The sequence below is a fragment of the Nothobranchius furzeri genome, chromosome 13 (assembly GCF_043380555.1).
Source record: "Nothobranchius furzeri strain GRZ-AD chromosome 13, NfurGRZ-RIMD1, whole genome shotgun sequence".
Taxonomy (NCBI): domain Eukaryota; kingdom Metazoa; phylum Chordata; class Actinopteri; order Cyprinodontiformes; family Nothobranchiidae; genus Nothobranchius; species Nothobranchius furzeri.
In genome coordinates, this window is record NC_091753.1 from 25,581,470 (window position 1) to 25,601,021 (window position 19,552).

At 41.4% G+C, this 19,552-nt stretch overlaps 1 long non-coding RNA gene across 1 annotated transcript; it reads left to right on the forward strand.

Annotated features, from left to right (window-relative positions):
* Positions 1 to 552: 552 nt before the first annotated feature.
* Positions 553 to 1,440, forward strand: LOC139062572 (uncharacterized). Its single transcript, XR_011516131.1, has 3 exons — positions 553 to 627; positions 709 to 749; positions 823 to 1,440. It is a non-coding gene; the product is annotated as an uncharacterized lncRNA (long non-coding RNA).
* The last annotated feature ends 18,112 nt before the right edge of the window (positions 1,441 to 19,552 follow it).

The window sequence follows — 19,552 nt, forward strand, 5'->3', positions numbered from 1 at the left end:
TTAATGAACACTCAGTAGTTACATTGAGTGCATTTGTCAGAATTAGCCATAGGCTATTTTCCATCTGTAGTCCTCATATATTTAAGATGAAATACACTTTAAACAATATAAAGAACAAACATGGACATCTACACTGTTACCAGTCATCACTGATATTTTTGATCAAGTTCCCCAAACAGTCAGATCTATAAATTGTCAAATATGCGGTTGTCGTTTAACAGGTTTGAAGATCTTTTTTTAAAGCTGGAAAGGTAGACTCTTGACCAAAAATTCAAACACTCTTCTAGGTTGAACTCCCTTTTAGAGCCACGATAGTTTGTCCCATGATGGTTCTTCTGAATGAAACTTGCAGTCGTCTCCACTGGCTGATCTGATCCTAGGAGTACTGTCTTTTTTCATTAAATAATTACCTCCAAAGGGGGAGGGGCCAAACCACGGCTGGCTATATAAACAATGCAAGAATACTTAAAAGTGAAACTCTAGGATTTGAAAATCCCCATAGATCTACATCCTGCGGTCACTTAACATTCATGGACTCACCCATCTTGGCTCGCGATGGTGAAGGCTGTGGTTGTGTCATGTTGTGGGTAATGTACTTCACCCAGGACATGAAGAATCACACAAGACGTGAGTAAAAAAATACAAATGTTTTATTTTAAGGTGAACAGAAAAAAGAACTAGAACTAAGGATGCTGCTTCTGTGAACAGGAACAGGATGGTACTGGAATCTATGAGGATAAAAACAGAAGGTAAGCGAGGCCAGAACCAGAGAACCAGGAGAATATGAGTCCGCAACTAAAAGTTCTTACGATCCAAAACCAGGATTAGAGCGGAGACGAACTGGAAGAGGTTGGAACTGGTGAGATGGTTCTGAGCGTGGGCAGGCGGGCAGGTGTGGAGAAAGGAGGCCAGAGGATCCTTGAGTGAAGAGACGTGTGACGACTCCAGGCAAGATAGGTGGTGCAGAAAAAGATACTAGAACAGGAGACACAAAACTTAATTAGATCAGGATAACAGGAACAAAGGCGGATTCAAGGCTAGATGCTACCCATGTGAGAGTATCAACCGACACTGGGGTTGAGTCACGCCACTCCTTAAATCCACTGCACCTCCAATTAGTGGAATTCCCAACAGCTGAGATGACTGCCGCGCCCTCCTGCAACCACAGAGCTGACACACCTCACCAGTAGATGGAGGCAAACCGTGACAGGTTGTAGCGTCCAAGCAACAACAAAGAATGTCTCGGCCTAGTAGAAGCTAACTGCTAGCATTAGCAATGGCACCACATGGCAAAACTCCTCCAGGCTTGTGTTATATGTGCAAATAAAACATCAATATTGCAATGTAAATAGATTCAGCGGTAGTTGCATTGCTTTTATCAAGGTTACAATAATAGCTTACTGCCTATATGCATATACATGCACTTTTGTTATTTTTTTCTTTGACTGAAACTAAGTGTTTGTGCTGCTGCAACAAGTGAATTTCCCCTCTGTGGGATCAATAAAATCTATTCTATGCAATTATATAGGGAGCCTAAGTCTCCTCCCTCTCCGGTCGGCTCATGGGTCCCTGGAAGAACGAAAAAATGAATGCAAGTCAACGGGGCTAAAAACGTTAATTTCTAATATGCTTTGCCTTAGACCCTTGATCGCACATATGTTGTACTGTAATTGGAATGAAAAGTATTGATGGGTGTTTTGACCACGCCAGTCACGTACTTTGAGATTTATTAGCTTGTAAAAATTCGTAATTAGCAGGACTACACACCAGAAATCGGCACATCACATATGTGACGTCACCCCATAATCTCCTCTCCACAAAGTAGCTGCTACTTACAAATGACCAGATTTATGGTGGTTCTTTCCTCCTGTGGGAAGTTCGCTGAACTTACAGCCATTTTCCCTCAGTCTTCTCCGTGTCTGGTTCGATGACGTCACTTTCGTGAAGCGCATTTGTAGACCTGGACTTATTTTCAAACAAAACCTACAACTGTGTTTCCCCTCGCTCGCAAATAAGCGCGTTCTTGGTAACAAACGTGTCTTTAAAATTCACGAACATCATTTGTGAAATCCATGGCACAAAACAAGTGGAAATAGAAAATAATGTTTTTAGCATCATTGACCTACATTCATTTTTTCGTTCTTCCGAGGACCCGTAGTCCGGAAGTAGATGGGCGTGACTTATGCACCCTATTTATCTATTCTATTCTATTCTATTCTATTCTATTCTATTCTATTCTATTCTATTCTATTCTATTCTATTCTATCAGAGGTGAGATGTCTAACTATCAGGAAATAAAAATTCAAATCCTGTTGTCTTCCCTGATTTGGCAGTCTTCTAGATCAGGGTTTCTCAATCCTGGTCCTCAGCACCCCCTGTCCTGTCTCCTCAGGAGGACATCAAGTGCTGCAGAAGCCTGCTATTTGTCAGGTTCGTTGGCAGATCTGAAGCGTGACTGAGAGGATCTGTTGCCCAGACGCGGAGTGAGGGAAATAACCAGCGTGGTTATCTCCTGAAGGTTTGGATGGAGGGATAGAGGGCTGGTAAGCCTGGAGACTCGATACAAAGTCTGGTGAGAACGATGACTGAGTGATGAATGAAACGCCGGCACTTCCTTAAGTAGTGTCGGCGTGATGACGTCAGCCGCCACGTTGGTGGCAGGAATGATGGGACAGAAGTCAGCGGGATGAGTTTGTGACATTATTCTGTCATTAATTTAAGTCAGGTGTGTGGCAGTAGAGAAACACCAGTGTTTGAAAGGGCAAAATGGAAAACATGTAGGACAGGGGGGTGCTGAGGACCAGGGAAACCCTATTCTAGATCCTGAAAAACGTAGGTGCACCAGGGCTTTTTGTACCCTGAGTACAACTTGCAAGGCATTCATTTCTACTTTAGACCACATCGAATGTACTGATTAAACAAGTGGACCACACCTTTAAAACTTTTTTAAATGCTTTTAAATGTCATGACTTTTTTTTTATATAACTAGTAAATATGTTTTCGAGCAGTGATGCCAGCAAATGACCAGACAGTTAAACATTACTCAATATCTGATAAGATCATACAATGAAGAAAATATTTAGCAATGCTAATGAAGATGAAGGGCCTAATTTGTTAAAAATTTAGAAGGTTGAATATTAATGAAGTTTTAAATATGTTTTTGAAGGTTAAATTTGAGCCCAGTATGATTCACAAGTACTTGAAATAAAGAATGATTAGTTCTGTTCAAAACATGACCAACAGAGTTCCCTAGAGGACCCTTACACCAGCAGAACCAGATAAAATAACATCTCCACGAACCATTCACCCTCCTTCCTTAAGGCAGAAACTTGAACAGCTTCAAAGCCCATACTATAAGTCAGTTTCCTTCTTGTAAGCATTGTCTGTCCTCTGCTGTTCTCTTCACTTTGTAACAACGGTATAACTTCAAGTGTTCCTTATTACCTGAGTTTTAATCCTTTGAGCTTGTCTAAGTAACACACTTTATTCCCTCGCGTCGTCGACTGATTATCGATGAATCACAATCTGTGTTTAATCCTAGATTCAGAGTTTGGAGATCTAAAATACATTTGAAGATTTATATATTTGAAATCCAGGGTATAAACTGTTCTTCAATCCAATAAAATATAGACGTATTCAGGGAACCAAACATGACTCAGATTTTCCCAAATCCCAACAGTTTACAGAACATCCATTTATCGGAAAAATTAACCAAATATACAAAGCTGTTTTTGCAATGACCGTGGATCTACTGCACAAACAGGAAGTAGAGAACAGGTCAGTGAATGCAAGGAGGAAGCACTGGCATAGAGCAACAATACAAGAGGAGGAAACCCCCTGTTTATAAATAGCAACAGACCCCTGTAGTGTGGTGTTTAGGGTCAAGACTAGAGGGACGGAAGACAATAGAGGAACAAGGCCACTCACTGACCAACGTAGAGGGTATTGTGTCTGCATGGTTGAGATAATACAATGTCAAGAGGCAACACAGTGAACAAAACATGACCGCAGAACACAACAATCCAAAACTTCAGTGATAGGAACAATTGTTTTGTTTTTTTAATCTAATGTGGATTATGGGGAGGGACTAAAGCCAACAGTGCAACAGAACTGCATAATTGTTATAAACTAGGGATGTTCCGAGATAAAAAACAAACGACCAAAAACAGAAGAAAAAAAAAGAATGAAGTGGGTCTCTTGCATTTGTCTAAATACCTCTGCCAATACCTCGGCTCGGACCGAAAACCACCAATGGACCATGCCTGTCTCACCGAATTGCCAGACTTCTGCGATTCTGGGCCGTCCATTCATTACACGGTTCCACATTTTGCAGCAGAACACCACAGGTGTGAGAGGTTCTCCACTCAAGATATCAGAGAAGGAGAAACAGCTGGCTGCTACCACTTCAACTACCAGAGAAAAACATAATTTAAAATCATGGACAACAAAGATGTTGGGACCTAGGAAACATTGACTAGAAAACATTGACTGGTGTTTAGCACTTTCTCATTTAGGTGGGCGACGGTGGCACCGGAGTATAGTGCTCACCTCGTAATCGGAAGTTTTTCAGGTTCAAGCCCCGCTTAGCCTGTCACTATTTTTGTGTCCTTGTGTAAGGCACCTGTGTACGGCATTGTTGCTCATCACCACCAGGGTGTAGATTTGTGTGTGTGAATGGGTGAATGACTGATTGTGTTGTGAAACACCTTGGGGGGTATCTAGGACTCTAGAAGGTGCTATATCAAATACAGACCATGTTTGTGTTTCAAAGCTAGCTTGTTTGGTGGAGTTGCTATTGCAGCTTTAAAGTAATTCAAAGGTATGAAATATCCAAAAACATTTTTATTATTATTTCAGATTAAAATCAATCATGGAGTTTTACTTGCAGAATGAACAGGAAACCAGTCTCCTACACCTTTCTCCTGCATTAGCTTCTGTTAGAAACTCTAGGATCTGAAAAGCTTGTCAGATGTACATCACATTGTTACTTAACATTCGTTGACTCACCCATCTTGACTCACAACAGGGAAAGCTGTTGTTGTTTTAACCTCCAGGAAACAGAAGAGAACTTCTCAACTAGTAGATGCTAACCATTAGCATTAGCAACTCCACCACACAGCAGAACTCCTCCAGGCTTGTGTTATTCGTGGAGATAAAACTTTGCAGAGTAAACAGAGTCAGTGATAGAGCTATGTTAATGTCATCCAGTCTTAGTTGAGATGTCCAAATTTCAGGAAGTAAGATTACAAATCCTGGTGTCTGAAACTTTCCTCTGATGTGGTCCAGATCTAGTTCCTCACACAGGTGCACCAGAGCTTTTTTTTTTCCCGCAGAGTGTGACTTACAAGACATTAATCCCTACTAGAGACCACTGCAAATGTACAAGTGTTTGACACTTTTATTGTTCAAAAACAAAATTTGTTTTGTCAGGTTGTGTGTGTGTGTGTGTGTGTGTGTGTGTGTGTGTGTGTGTGTGTGTGTGTGTGTGTGTGTGTGTGTGTGTGTGTGTGTGTATTATCAAGAGTATTTCAGAAGGAAAAGGGTCAATCTCATCACCTACGGCAGCCTGTAAAGCTGTTGGGCTGTGTACCTCCACCCATATTCACTGAACCGTCATCACAGCCAAAGTCAGACACTTCCCAGAGGAAATCCTCTGCCAGGCCAGACACAACAGAATAATTACCATCAGTGTAACCGCACGCTTGTGATCTTTGAACAGGCTGAGTTAGAATGAGTGTAAATAAAAATGATAGAGGGAATGTGTGGATTTCTGATGAGAGATCAGAATGAGCTTCACTGGTTATGTCAGAAGAGTAATTTGTAATGTTTTTGTTTCTGATAAGTCAAACTGAATGTTGCTTGTAAAAGTGAATGCTTGGTAACTTTCCATTAACCTGAACAGAAAATATGCACTCAACAGTGTCATTTCATCAGAATCAGCCTTTACAGTTTCATAGTTTCAACTTTAGAAGTCTTCCTGGTTTGGCAGAAATGCAACAACTCTTTTGTGGAAAAATTTATTAAATCGGAGGAAGTGGGGTACTGAAGAGTGAAATGAAACTGACAGAGGAGACAAATCACACCTGTGAGAGGAAGAACAACACTTATCTTGAGAGGCAAGCCCTCAGATAGAAAATGACAAGTGTAATTTTAGCAAAAATAACCGAGGGTCTTCAGGTCCTTCAATGGATCGCCCATCAATTAGTGCGTTAGGATTGGCTGTGACAGGTTTAACTGTGGTACATAAAGAGATAATGGTTTGAGAGACAATAGAAATCCCACCGAGCTGAACACTGTCACACTGTCAAAAAGATAAATCGCTGGGTCACGGAAAAGGGTTTGGACAAAGCCTGGACATTTAGCTGACAAGTGAATTTAATTTATCCCAGGTTCCTTAATGCAATCCATCATTTTGTAGAGGAAACCACTGATGGTGGCCAAGTGGCATTTGTGACATGTTAATTTCAAATAAACTACTAATAATTATCCTGATGAGCCAACAGATTCTCACACCCGGAGCGGATAAAACTGGTGAAGGGTTTGTTTCCAACACGTTGGGAGGCAACGAGCTGCGCCAGAGCGTCGCTTTCCGACGCCTGCAGTAAAACAGACATTTCAGCAACATTTAACCTCTAGCGATTCAACCTTCCCCTCACCCCCATCCTGACCTTAACCCAGTTTCTCGGTCTAAATTCCCCGTTAACCGTGTTTGAGAGGATTGATACAACTAGAATCAAAGTTTTGCATGCACAAGTGGGTTAAGGTTAGGATGGGGGCGAGGGGAAGGCTAACTCGCTAGAGGATAGAGGTTAAAGGTCAGTGAAATGTCCGTTTTACCGCGGGCATCGGAAAGCAACTCTCTGGCGCAGCTCATCGCCTCCCGGCGCATTGGGGCTCCCAACACGTCTGAAACAAACCCTTGGTCACCCTTCGTCGGTTTTAGCCGCTTCGGGTGTAAGAATGTGTTGGATGAGCGCCTTCCAGAAAACGGGAGATGTTTCAGATACCAAATTATTATTATATTCCAACACAAAGTATACATTTCTGTTGTACCATCATTTATGACACTGAAGGAAAATGTTTGTCCCACAAAGATTTTGGCATCCCAAAAACAGAACGAAGGTTAAAGACTCCATTGATGTTGGCTTAGCCGAAGGAGTTCAGGGCAGCATCCAAGGCCTTTCACCTCATAGCTGTTAACATTCAGGCCTGTGATCCTAAGACCCCAGTTAAAGACCCCCGTGGGTTTTGAACTGTAACCGGAGAGCTGGAATAACAGAAACGAATGGCACCATGCCATGAAGGCTCACATAGTGTGATGGGCTCAACTCACCACTCCCTGATCTGGGTCTGGAGAGAGGTCACAGGGTAAGAAAGGTTTTTTATTTGCTATATCTCTCCTCTTCCCACTTCTTCACTCTCTCTCTGAAACATAGACCAGCTAAAGCAGGAGGTCGGTGAGAGGTGGGCTCCCTGGAGGCGGCGGTGGGTGGACACAGTGGCTAAGGTTAAGAGACCCCCCCCACCATGCCAAGACATTTATCACTGAACGCCTTCGGTAGGGGCCGTAAGACAGAAGTATTGTACTCACTCAGTTACTTTCGCTCAGACTTTAAAAGCTCAGATTTTTAAATATTTTGGGTTTGTTTAAATCTGATTCACAGGCTGAGTGTCCTGCACCAATCATTCAAGTATGTTCTTGAAAACAACATAAAACCACAGAGGTCCCTTTGATGCTATGGAAAAAAGTCAGCTGGCAGAACAAAACAACTTGTGCGCCACATGCAAATGAGAGCAACTTCCTCAGAGTTTAGGTGCTAAAATGTTCAAACTTTAAAAGAGAACCTGTTTAAAGCCCTTTGGTTGGTTTTTCAATTTCATCATAGCATTACTTGTATTTTCTATTTTTTTAAACAATTTGGTATTCTCTGCTTGTTTTTTTTTTGGGGGGGGGGGGGGGGGTTGTATGTAAAGCAAACAGGATTACATAAATGAAAGTCAATTTATTTTCACATTTTTGGGAAAAAAACACTCAAGTTTCTTACTGTTTGCTGAATTCTCCTCATCTTAAATAGAAACGTAGAGGATAAAACGACAAGCATTGTTTCAGTCAGCATTTTTCCTTTGCCAAAACTTGAGATAGCTACAACAAAATAAGCATAAACAAACAACAACAAAAAAACGATTGATGCATTTGACTAATTTGCTTGCTCCACGTGGTTTGCATGCTTTGCAAGTTTCAGGCTTTTTGCAAAGCTGCAAACGTCTTTCGGTTTTTATCAAAGCAGAGCAGTTAGAGCTGGTGAAATCTAATCACCGTGCATCACCTCAAACTCTCATACACACGCTTTGTTTAACGGTGGAATGGAAAAATTTAAAAGGTCAAGTCGAGTGGCGGTTGATTCAGTGCAAAGAAACATATCTCTAACCTGATTTTTCTTCTTCTTTCTAACTTGATTCACTTGTGTGAACTGGTTTGTGGTTTAAATAACCATTTTTTTCTTCTTCAATATAACACCTTCAAGAAGGTTGGTAAACAAATGCAAAGCATCCCATGGGTGTGGAGTTTGGCGAACCGCAGTGCCTTATTCGCTTCTGCTTGTCTCAGCTTGCGGCGGGGTATTTCTGTCCCTCTGAAGATGCAAAGGTAGGACGCGCATCAGCACACACACATTTGTGCATACACCCTCACAAAAACACACAAAGGCACTTAAACAGACAGCGTCCTGCAGCAAAGCAGCTAAAAATACCAGGCACCTGTTGCTCAAACCACAATGTCTGCAACAAAGCCAAATTAGAGCGTTACCTTAGCAACAATAATTTTTAATCAGCAAGCTGCAACCGAAGCCTAGAAAACGACGACAGCTGAAATAATGCTGCAAAGTTAATCATTTTTGGGGGTTTATTTATGTCTGCTTGTCTTTGACGCCAAATGGAGAGCCTGAAGATTTTTAAATAATTCAAAGAAACAACAACTTACATCAACATTTACTGTTTTTTTATTTTTATTTTTTAAGAAAAAAGACAAAGTTTCAACAAATACTAAATAAAACAAATGAAAAACCTCTCACTGTTGCTCGGTTTGACTTCTCTTAGAGTTGCTGCTGTTGAGATCATGTGCCAGAGGGGCTCCTCTAGTGGTAACAGACAAAACTTCACAGCTTTTTACCGTTTCTATCATCAGCATTGTCACTCCAGTGAAACATGGTCACTCAGGGAAATGTTTATCCAGTCCAGGCAAAGTCAGCCGTTTCACAAGTTTTTCTGTCATAATGCAAATAAAATATGAAACAAATACAATAATTCTGATGCACAAGTGTGTGTTGTTGCCGTTTGTATTCACATAAATAAATCTAGGGTGCGTGTTTGATGCTGCAGTGCAAGAACAAGGCTACGGACTAAAGAAAAATCCTACTTGGAAACACATGTGTTGCACTGGGCTTTGGTTTAGGATAGCCTGGGCGAGGGTGTCAGTGATGAGAGAAGGGGGAGCAAAAAAAATCTCTTTGTAAGGGGGTGGGAGCGAGAGTCTGGTGGTTGCAAGGGCATGAGAATGTAAACCTCAACATAAGTGGGGCAAGTTGTTCAAGCCTGGGAATTTTACGTAGGCGTGGGGGTGGGGTGGGGGTGCAGTGTGAGTGAGTGAGCTCGATTTAAACCATATTGTCCAGCCAAGAGAGTGCTAACAGGAGTGGGATTTCTTCTTTTGACCCGTGATGTAAAGTGTATGTCAACCAGAACAGCCGTCTATTATCAGAAATCTAAAAAGTTCTACGATCGTGGATCTTCTCTTACAAGCTCTGAAGATACAATTCAAATCGGATGGGACAATGTGGAATTATGTGATCATCTTGATTCATAAGGAGCTGCATCTTGTTACTCCCAGTTCCCGCCTTAACTAATGGCCTGCTAAACACATAAGACACCCTTGTTGGAATGATGCATGGAGCTACTGTACAGAGCTCAATGGAAAAAAAGTTTTATTTCAGCCTTGAGCCTCCACCTCGTGGGCTGCAACAAGAGACCGAGGCGAGAACAAAAGGCCATGAGGCTGAACATTTATGCCACTCCTCTGTGTCTCGTTCAGATTTATACACCTTCATAAAAAAGGGCCCAAAACATCTGGCATGTGGCCTGAAATCTATTGCTGGAGTTTTGATTGAAGCCAGGAAGAAATGATTTAACCCAAACCTCTGTAAGGAAGAGCGATGGAGGTGTTGGAGGGATAACCCAAATAAAGCCAGAAAACATGGTGTCCCACCTAGTATCGCCACCCACCCCCCCCCCCCCCACCCCCCCCACCCCCACCACCACCACCATCCTTCGCATCGTGCTTGGCGTAGGCAGCCTGATGTTGGGTCTCATCAGAGCTACCTGCCGGGGATTAACCAGAACCTGTTACCCTTCAGTGTCAGATGACTGAGCTCCCTCTTTCTCTTCCCCCTCCAGCAGCACACACACACACACACACACACACACACACACACACACACACACACACACACACACACACAGACTCAAAGATACACGCTGTAAGAGTGTGTAATAGGAACCAGCTGGGCTTTCAAGGCTGCACATTGGGCCAGACAGGCCCATTCATAACCCTCTGGTGAGTTTTAATGAAGGTGGGTGCTGCAGCAGCAGCAGCAGCAGCAGCAGCGTGGAGGGAGGGAGCATGGAAATAATGAAAGGGGGAAGATTCACTTATTTTCCCTCACTTTCTGTACCTTCCATTCAGGGAATGTACTGTACCAAAACACAGGTGAGAAGTTCACCTTTTAATCCATTATTTGAGGGATTTCAGCTGCAGGTAGAGAACCAGGGGATATAATTAAATAGTGTCTGCACAGTTAGAGTCATTTGCCCTCATCATTGTTCTCTGATTGTTTTAGAACTGAGAAATAAATGCTTTTAAAAGATTTTTCACAATGGAACTAAAAAAAACAACAATTTGAATAGAAAATTAAACTCATATTAAATTTGAAGGTCAATATAATAAACTTACAATCTGCTTTTTGCTTATAAAAAAACAAAAAAACTGAACAGATTTAATGCAGGGAGCATCATGCTGTCCTCCTGCGGACCATAATCAGCCCATTTCATTTGTGTTCATTGGTTATACAGCCGGGAAGCTCCTCATGAAAAAGTTCTGATAGAATAAAATCCATCCATCTATTGTTCAAACTCACTTACCCAGGGGGGCTGATGCCTATCTCCAGCAATCTCTGAGCAAGCAGGCAGGGACACCCTGGACTGGTTGCTAGTCCATCTCTGGGCAACACAGACACACAGGACAAACAACCAGCTTACACACACCTAAGGACAATAATAATGAAAATAAAAAAAACAATCAACCTGATAGTTATGTTTATGTATTTAGCAGACGCTTTTGTCCAAAGCGACTTACAAGTGATAATCGGCATGTTGCCCTTGAGGCTAACAACAAACAATAACAACAATAACAACACTAACAACAACAATAACAACAACAACAGTCATGTTATTGGACTGTGGGAGGAAGCCAGAAAACTCAGAGAACCCACGTATGCACAGGGAGAACATGCAAACTCCATGCAGAAAGACCCCAAGTTGGGATTTGAACCCATGACCTTTTTGCTGCAAGGTAACGTCACTAGCCACCACCACCACGCCACTGTGCAAATTATATGTTTGTAATCCATAACACTGCATTTAGACAGCTGAGAACCAACACAGGTGTTGCTGTTTGTGCAATCATTTTATGAGTATTTTTACACATTTTATTCAGATTTCTGAAATGTGCCTTTTAATCAGCCGTTAATCAGGATATATTCTTCACAGTAGTCATAATACAGTATTTGGAGCACTGCACTGTGTTAAAAATCATGTGAGATGAGTTTAAGACAGATTTAATTAAGTGAAATGTGAATTTTTGTCACTCTGCTTGATATTCTGTTTAGATTCTTAAACATGCACTCTTAGGGGTTGTAAAACACATTTTTAACATGTTCTCCAGTTTCATATTTTTTGATGTTTTGATTACAAAGAGGAGGCCAAATGTGAGCCGACAGAGTTAAATCTCAGATTTCGGTTTCTTCTGTGTGCTGGACAGGGGAAAGAGGGACGTTTTGAGTGAAGGGTGTGTTTGGGATCCATTTGAACTTTTATTTGCCCACACATAACAAACCATAATTGGTTGCCAAATGCCACATGGTGTTCTGGAGATCTGACACATTCCGTAATTTGCATGTGAGAAAGGCTGCTTCGCAAAAGTGGTCATGCTGATCTTGCTTTCTCGCCACGCTGATGTGTGTGTGTGTGTGTTTCGTGCATGTGTGTGTAACCTGATCTGATGAAGTAACAGGCCTTTACATCCTGAGGCCAGAAGCATGTGGACACCAATAAACCAGGCTCTAGCACACATTCCTTCAAATGTGCAGAAGAAAACAGATGAGCTAGATCTGCCAAAATCGAAGCTGTGAAAAAAGTCTCGGGGATTAAAACCTGAAACAGTGACTGTAACTTCATTTCTGTGCAGTCTAATGCACACGATGGAGGTCATTCATATTTCTGGGGGTCCAGATGGTTAAAGGTTCTTCTTCTCTGGGTCAGCGCTAGTAAATACTGATTTTGTTGATTATCAGTTTTCAAAGCACAAACATTGTGCTTATGATTTCAAGTGTTAAGTGTCATATTCTGTTTTCTCAGCTTTGACTCTATCTTTCTTTAACCTGCGAGTTCAGGATTAAATCAGATTTCTTATATACCAAACTTTGAGTTAAAGTGCCAGAAGCTTCTTTGAAACTTTGATTGCAGTTATCAAAGCTATATTAGTCCAGATGTTCAATCCTCTGTTTATTAACATATTTCTGTTCATATCATGTGAATATAAATGATGGAAATGCTGACTTGTACCACTGGGTTGTGTCGACATTCATATTTGGGACATTTCAAAAAGAAAGAACTTGGCCCCTTTGGGCTGAATTAGTTTTATTTTTTTTATCACTTATTTATTTTCTCTTTCGTGATTTTACTGAAAATCAAAACATATCCAAAGTCATGGAACCAAAGGTTCGCTATAAATCTCGTAGTGAATGTGCCTTTTCACACGCTGCCCCCAAACTCTGGAACTCTCTGCCCCTCCATGTTTATCAGGCACCTTCCCTTTGTAGGTTTAGGTCTGCCTTCAAAACATACTATTTTAGCCCGGCTTTTCCCACATGACTGTCTTCATACTTCAGTGTGACGCATATCTATTAGCGGCAGCTTGTGGCATTCTTCTCTACTGTTAAGCTCACTAACGTCACTCAGTTAGTTTGTACTTGTCCCTCTTTTAGCTCTTATCTTAGTGCTTTTACTTGTTTTATGATTTGTTAACCTTATTGTAATTTTATGCAGTATGGTATGGTAGGGTACGATATGGTACGAGATGATATGATATGATATGATATGATATGATATGGTACGATATGATATGATATGATATGATATGATATGATATGGTACGATATGATATGATATGATATGATATGATATGATATGATATGATATGATATGATACGATATGGTACGGTATGGTATGGTATGGTAGTTGTTTTGGTTAAATTTGTCAATGCTGAAGTCCTTTCCTCGTAATCTAGCTGATCTGCTTGACCTTTAAAGGAGCAGAAGAAAGAGGGTGGTCAACTGGAGCATACCAAAAAGTCTGACTGGTGTCCAATTTGCCTTTTATATAACTGAGTAATCGTTAAAAGGCAAATGAGAATTGGTTGGTTTTGAGAAAATCAGATTTATCACATAATAAGGTAGTAAGCCAATGCTAGCCTCAGCTACTACTAATGATTAGACTAGAGCAATGTTTCTCAGTTGGGGGATGCAGGCATGAATGAGTACCAGAAATATCTTATAGTCCGGTTCTTGTCCTTTTCCTCATTGTCTGCAGAACCTCTCTCAACAACTCACTGAACAGTCACTTTGCAGGACACACTCAATCTCATTCACTCGCACAACCGAGTACAAGAGCCAGCCCAACAACATTTCCAAAATCCAAGTAGGCTACTTAGACCATAAATTAGGTAAACTTTACAAAAATTACGTATAAGTATAACTAGAGATGAGTGTTTGTGTTTTCATTAGTTTAGCATTTTAGCTGTTCAGCCCAGACAGCAATATTTGGGACCTCAAGTCTTTTCCATAATTATTTGAGTGTCAAAAACTGAAAAGTGTTAACAAGCCATCCTATATGTGAATATATAGTCTGGCCACGACCCACAGACAGAGCTCAGTCGTGCTGCTGAATCTAAATAGCTGTCTTCAAGCTGTCTCTACATACTATTGGACTACAAACAACGTCACATAATCACTGCTATGGAAGTCATTGAAAGAGGAAGTCTGCCATACGCTGTCGAAGAAGAATAAAACACAACCTTTTTCTAAATAAAGAACCTACAAACCTCTTTCTGCTCTCGACTCAAAGAAAAGCCAAGTCTAAATACTCCAAAGTTGATGCCAAAACAGTTTCAAACGAGCCGTCGCCATCTTACTGTAGTTGTTCCACCAGTTAGTTGTGCAGTGACTGTCACATCATTTCACCCACCAAACCAGTAGAGCGCTGTGATTGGCATAACACAATACTGCTGAGGCAAACCGTGGACTTGCTGAGGTTCTAATGGAGCATGGCTAGAACTACGTAGAGCAAAATCGTTTTGATTTGGCTACTGTCTGTTTAGATTTCTAGGCTAGAAAAATACTCCAAACGTGTTTGCAAGTTTTTTCTTTCTCTTTTCTGTGTGAGAACTGCATCAAAATGCTGCAGAGAATCTTTCTTTGGAAAAGGAACTTGAATAAGATGGATGAAGCCATGAAACATAGTGAAAACTATTTCCAAGATGACAGAGCAACCTTTTTTTATTTGGTATTTTCAAAATATGATCGGCCACTCTGACTTCCACATGCAGGCTAAATGTGAAACCAGTTTTCTACTCCTATTTCCTGCATTTGCTGCCGACAGAAAATAGACAGAAACTCTCCAATTAGAAAAGCCTGACAGATCTACGTCACACTGAATATTGACATTCATGGACTCACCCATCTTGGCTCGTGACTGGGAAGGTGGTTGATGTTTTAGCATCCAGGAAAAAGCAGAGCATGTCTTTGCTAGTCGAAGCTAACTTATAGCATTAGCAAATCCACCACAGTACACAGAACTCCTTCAAGCTTTTGTTATATGTGGAGATAAGGCATCAAGGTTGTAAAACAAACTGAGTCAGTGGTAGAGCCGCATAGCATTTAGCCAATCAGAAGCGAGGTGAAAATGTCAGAAAATAAGACTCAAAATTCTGTCATATTCTTCTCACCTCTAACTACTACTTCCTGAAACAGGAGCACAAGAGCTTTTTTCCCTGCACAGATTAATTCATAAGGCATTCATTTGTGCCTCTTCCTGTAAAAAGGGAATTTTCCTCTCCACTGTCGCTACATGCTTGCTTAGTATGAGGATTGCTGTAGATTGTTGATGCAACATGCTGGGTTCCTTATATAGCAAACGTTTTACTGGTTGGCTTAATGAACTGACCTGTATTGGAATGTTTACTGTGTGAAGTGTCTTGAGATGACTCTTGTCGTGATTTGGTAGTATATAAATAAACTGAACTGAGTTGAACTTAAACTGAATTCCTTTATACTAGAGGTCACTGCAAATATTTAAAAAAAATTGTGAACAAGGTCTTTAACCCTTAAAGGGGCTTAAAACTAAATAACAGGTTTGATTTAACATGTTCATCCAAGTAAAAGTAAGCCATTTATGGTAAATAATTAATGCCAAGCTGAAGCCATTTTTGCACATTAGATCTGTGGCAGATGCAGAACGAAATCCTACAAACAGAGCTCTCTGTTGGTAATCACTGCTACACACTGTGAGCTAGGACTCGGAGTCAGGAAAAAAAACAAGAACAAGCTCCTCCTATAGGCTGAGATACGAACCAATTCACCCAATCACAAAATGAGGTGTAAATAGTTGCTAGGTGCTGGCAGGGAAGGCTTTCTGCTTTGGGAAGTGTGCTCGTTGCTGCCTGCTGGTGGACAAAGTCAGGAAGGACACCCACTGGATTTGTAAAGTATCTCATATTCACCTGAGTGTTACTTTGAGGCTTGGCACACATTAACTATGGCTTCGGGTAATTAAACCTTCTTTGTAAGTATATGTATATACTTTGTGGCTTTCTAAATCTGGTCCTGTCTTCTGCAGGACACTTTTGGAAGTAGCAGAGGTAGACATAAAGTGTGGAACTCAATTTTAGCATAACAACACCTTTACATGAACAATACCTGAGAAGTGGCTTGCATTTTATGCAAAACACTTACATTTAACAGTTGTTTGCTAGATTTGAGCTTTTTTGTTTTTTACTCACACCCTATTGTTTAATTCTGAGTGCTGAAAATGGTTCATTACAAATGTTAGTGGTTTTATCTGCAGTAACTATGTCATTAGTTCTACTTGGAATTTTTTTTTTTGACTGTGTGTACGTTCTGGTTCAGTGTGCTAATACAGTATGACAAAATGAAGAAACAACTCTAAATTCACATAGGTGAGGTTGTGCCCAAAAGAATGATACCAAAAAAGGCAAAACAGAAATACAGAGTGAATAAAGGTAAACACTAAAATGAGTCAAAAAGGCAATTTATACCCCCGACTCCAGAGGGTTAATACACTCAACAAAAATACAAACACAACATCTTTGTTTCTGCTCTGATTTTTCATGAGATGGACTTAAAGATCTAAAATTCAATCCAGATACACAATATACCATTTCTCTCAAACATTGTTCACAAATCAGTCTAAATGTGTGATAGTGAGCTGAGATAATCCATCCCACCTCACAGGTGTGCCACATCAAGATGCTGATCTGACTTCATGAGTAGTGCGCAGGTGAACCTTATACTGCCCACAATAAAAGGCCACCCTGGAATGTGCAGTTTTTTGCTTTATTGGGGGTCTGGGGACTCAGAACTGGTCAGTATCTGGTGTGACCACCATTTGCCTCATGCAGTGCAACACATCTTCTTCGCATAGAGTTTATCAGGTTGTCAACTGTGGCCTGTGGAATGTTGGTCCACTCCTCTTCAATGGCTGTGCAAAGTTGTTGGATGTTAGTTGGAACTGGTACACTCTGTCGTATATGCCGGTCAAGCACATCCCAAACATGCTCAACGGGTGACATGTCCAGTGAGTATGCTGGCCATGCAAGAACTGGGACATTTTCAGCTTCCAAGAATTGTGTACAGATCCTTGCAACATGGGGCCGTGCATTATCTTGCTGAAACATGAGGTGATGTTCATGGATGTACGGCACAACAATGGGCCTCAGGATCTCATCACGGTATGTCTGTGCATTCAACATGCCACCAATAAAATGCACCTGTGTTCTTCGTCCATGACAGATGCCTGCCCATATCAGAACCCCACCACCACCATGGGCCACTCGATCCACAACACTGACATCAGCAAAGCGCTCACCCACACGACGCCACACACTCTGTCTGCCATCTGCCCTGAACAATGTAAACCGAGATTCATCCATGATGAAAACACCTCTCCAACGTGCCAGACGCCATCAAATGTGAGCATTTGCCCACTCAAGTCCGTTACGGCGACAAGCTGGAGTCAGGTCAAGACCCAGATGAGGACGACGAGCATGCCGTTGAGCTTCCCTGAGACGGTTTCTGACAGTTTGTGCAGAAATTGTTTGGTTATGCAAACCAATTATTTCAGCAGAGGTCTGAGTGGCTGGTCTCAGATTATCTTGGAGGTGAACCTGCTGGATGTGGAGGTCCTGGGCTGGTGTGGTTACTCGTCGTCTGCGGTTGTGAGGCCAGTTGGATGTACTGCCATATTCTCTGAAACGCCTTTGGAGATGGCTTATGGTGGAGAAATGAACATTCAATGCACGAGCAACAGATCTGGTGGACATTCCTGCTGTCAGCATGCCAATTGCACGCTCCCTCAATGCTTGTGGCATCTGTGGCATTTTGCTGTGTGACAAAACTGCACATTCCAGTGTGGCCTTTTATTGTGGGCAGTATAAGGTACACCTGTGCACTACTCATGATGTTGGATCAGCATCTTGATGTGGCACACCTGTGAGGTGGGATGAATTGTCTCAGCAAAGCAGAAGTGCTCATTATCACACATTTAGACTGATTTGTGAACAAGGTTTGAGAGAAATGGTAATATTGTGTATCTGGAATGAATTTTAGATCTTTAAGTCCATCTCATGAAAAATCGGAGCAGAAACAAAGGTGTTGCGTTTGTATTTTTGTTGAGTGTATAAACAAAACAACAGCAAATGCACACCAGAAACATTAGCATCTATTATTGCAAAAACATTTGGTCACATGCTTTTGCATCAGGATTGATGAGTGCATGTGGACTTTAGTGATGGAACAAGTCTTCTGGGTTCTTCTGGGTTTTCCTTTCTCAGAAATATCTGGATGAATGGCATTCAATCAGGTTGTGGCTGTCGGCCAAAAAATGCAGGAGCTGCTCAGTGGCGTGCTGGGTGATTTCCTGTCCGATGGGCCTTCTTGTAGTTGTAATGTGATCCACCCTCAGTCCAAAAATAACCATCATCCCTGCAGGAGATGATGGTGCAAAGCTTGTGGGGCACTAAAACAGCCTGTTGTGTTTCCTTCCTCAGAGAGCCCTGAGAGTAGCTGATAGCAGCTGAAAGTTGGTCACTCTGTCAGGAGCTGGCAAGTCATAGACAAGACAACTCTGTCTGTAGAAAATTAACCCAGACAGGTGCTTCTTTTCAGAAGTTACTTAGACAATGATACGATTATTAAGATTAACTGCACTGACTATCTACATTTGGCACTTACACAACTTCATCCTTTTATCTGCTAAATGTTCTACAGCAGAGTTTCAAAACGGAAAGGGAGTGGAAATCAAAATCAGCACAATCTGGCAAGGCTTTAAATTAAACCGACAAAACCTCCATGTTTATTTTCACAAGAATGGCAGATCTGGGCGCTGCGGTTTCACAGTTTCAGAGCTCCACGACCTTAACGTGCACCAGCATCGCAAAGTCAGAGCAACAACAAGTCAACACTTTATCCTCCTGTGCAGACACACAGAGAAAGCAAGGGAGGCAGTGAATCAGTGAAAGATGGATTTTATCTCAACTGCTGGGAGATGGGTATGGGAATTGAATCATAGATTATAAGAGGGAAAACAGATAGCACACTTTGAAACATCTGACCCTAATGAGCCGATTATTTCCACCAGGATAAATCTATAAACAGAGCCGCATATTTGCGCAGGTTTGTTTTAGAGCGCCTTGATTCTCCTGGTGGGGACATTTTACTTGGTCATTATGCTGCAATTTAGGTTGGAAAGCCAACATTTTTATGGCACCTTACAAGCTGCAGCACAATGGGAAGGAGAGAAGCTGAGACACAAATGCCTGTAGATTTCTTTGAAGCAGATCCACTAAAGAAGAAAGGCTGTGAAAGTCTTTATCTGAAGAAAAGAGAACAAATAGATCAAAGCAGCAAAATTATCCGAGTAAGGTCA